This window comes from Triticum urartu, chromosome 3 (genome assembly GCF_003073215.2).
Source record: "Triticum urartu cultivar G1812 chromosome 3, Tu2.1, whole genome shotgun sequence".
NCBI classification, from domain to species: domain Eukaryota; kingdom Viridiplantae; phylum Streptophyta; class Magnoliopsida; order Poales; family Poaceae; genus Triticum; species Triticum urartu.
The window spans coordinates 741,976,973-741,979,560 of NC_053024.1; positions in this window are offsets into that span (position 1 = coordinate 741,976,973).

Below are 2,588 nucleotides of genomic sequence, written 5' to 3' on the forward strand. Positions count from 1 at the left end.
CGAGACCTAGGGTTCAAGACGCCGCTGCCGGGCCTCCTCTAGGCAACAAAAAATCCTAAAAAATACTAATGGCGCACCGCTAGGGGGTGCGCCATTGCTATCCAAAAAAAAGATTATTAATGGCGTACCTCTAGGGGGTGCGCCATTGCTATCCAAAAAAATTCTAATGGCGCACCGCTAGGGGGTGCGCCATTGCTAAGCCTCCCCCCACTAAAATCGCCAATCCCCTTTCTTCCCCCAATTGATCACATCTCTCAAGCCCTCGATTCCATCTCTCCCTCGGTCCCTCCATCCTCCAGGCCTCCGCTGCCGCCGGCCGCCAAGGCACCAACCACCTCCTCGGAGGCAGAGCCTCGGAGGCAGCGCCGCCTTGTCGACGCAAGCGGCCCGTCATCGCGCACGGGGCGCTCTTCCTCGTGCTCTCCTCACCAACCACGATGCTGGCCACCTGCTCCTCACCAACCACGACGCCGGCCACCTGCTCCGTCGTCTCCGGCAGAGGTTACTCCACCTAGCTGCAGCACTCGTGCGCTTGGCGGCTAGGGTTTGCCTCCAGCCCCTTCCCTCCCCCATCAATGAGAGGAGCATTCGGTGCCCCCCCCCTCGAGTTCGTCGACGGTGCCGTCCTCCAGCCGCAGCCGCCGCAGGTACAGAGCCCCCGATTCCATCTTCCCCCTCGCCCCCATTTTTTCCTTGATCCAAACCATCGATCCATTAGACACTGTATATTTTTGGCGCTGGTAGAAATCAGACCCGCAAAGAATTACCTCCGGCAGTAGCAGTTGTTGTGGTGTTCGGGGTATGTGAAGTAGTATAAACAAGTGACCCATCTATGCAAATAATCTTCAGACTAAAAGTAAATGTATATGAGCATTGGATGATACAATGTCTGAATCTTGCATGATACAGTGTCTGGATCTTGCATGGAAAGATGCAACAGTACTGCCCCCTTTTTTTGAACCATGTTAATTGTGGCTATATGCATCTATGATGCAGATGTTCAGGGGTAATAAAACTTCCATTTTTATTGTCATCTAGGATTGCTGAGTTTAACGTTGTGTTGATCTTCAATTCATCAATGCTCTCAATGCAATTGTCAACATTTTTTTGCAATTATGAACTCTCAAAGCTCAAGTCTGGAAGTGTTTACAAATTCAAAGAGTTCACATGACTACTGGCCAAATACTCTAGTGTATTTAGTATAAATCTAGTCTGAAACTAGTAGAGCTCTTGGTGATTTGCAAATTCAGTTTAAATAAAAATTTGGTACATGACCACTGATCATGTATGAAAGATGTTGCTACTGGATGAGCGCAAGAACTACTCAATAGATTTTTTTGAGGGAAGGCCATCATGGCTAGCTTTATTGATTCAACGAAGGAAATACATCATCCACGAGACTAGAGACGAGGCAGCTCGGGGGCTCCTCCGTCCAAGTAGTAGAGATCTTGTTACAATAACAAAAGTTAGCTAGCACATGCGCCGCTTGATTGCTCGAACGTAAACAGTGTTTAAAAACGACCTTCCCAATCGAAGAGGTCAGATCCAGACACTCTGCATATATCGATGCTATTGCATTCCACCATCTTGACTGACCCTGACAAAATTTTATGACACTGAGACAATCCGATTCAGCTTCTACCCTCGGAAATCCCAAAGAATTGTCAAAAAGAAGACCATCCCTCATTGTTGTTGCTTCAGCTATTTCTGCATCTGGTACGTGGATGATATACTCACATTGGCCTTCTAGGAATTGTCCTTTGTCATCCCTGATAATTGTTGCGGTAGCTCCCACACCTTCTTCAACTAAGAAAGCGGCGTCCACATTCAACTTCACAAATGCCGATTCAGGTTTGCACCATCTCTGATCACCTATACACTTCTGTTTGTTGTTCGCCTCATGGAAGTTACTTGCAATAGCTAGAACTGACATATGCCATCTCATAGAGGGTGGTGGTTTACCATTATGAGTAAGTTCTCTCCTGATCCACCACAGATACCATGCGCCAACCAGCAACACCTATTTGATATTCAAGTTTGGCTTAATTGGCAGGATCTTGTCCGGTACTGTTAATAGATGTTCCATAATAACAGAGCCCGATCTATCAATTTGCTTGTCCTCATCCACAATTTCTGAAATGCCAAGGTTGTTCCAGAGTTCCCTAGCATGGCAACAGCCAAACAGAAGATGACGGATATCTTCTGCATCTTGATGACACACCGGGCATGCCGCATCCGAGCCGATGTGTCTGTTTGTAAGTATGGATTTTAGCGGGATAATCCCATGAAGGACGTGCCATCCAAAAATGAGAACTTTTCGTGGAGCATTTATTTTCCATAGTATGTTCCATATTTCTGGAGATCTTGAGGCCCCCGAACGATGTAGAACATTTACGTGAGCCTGTAAAGAATGGTTCCACTGCAATTTGTAGGCCGATTTGACAGAAAAAATACCTTTACCATCTGGGTTCCACGCAATGAAATCCTCAAAAGCTCCGACATTCAGAGGGATTTGGAGTATTCTCCTGACATCCACTGGATTAAAGATTATTCGGACCAATTCTTCGTCCCATGTTTCTGTCGTTGGA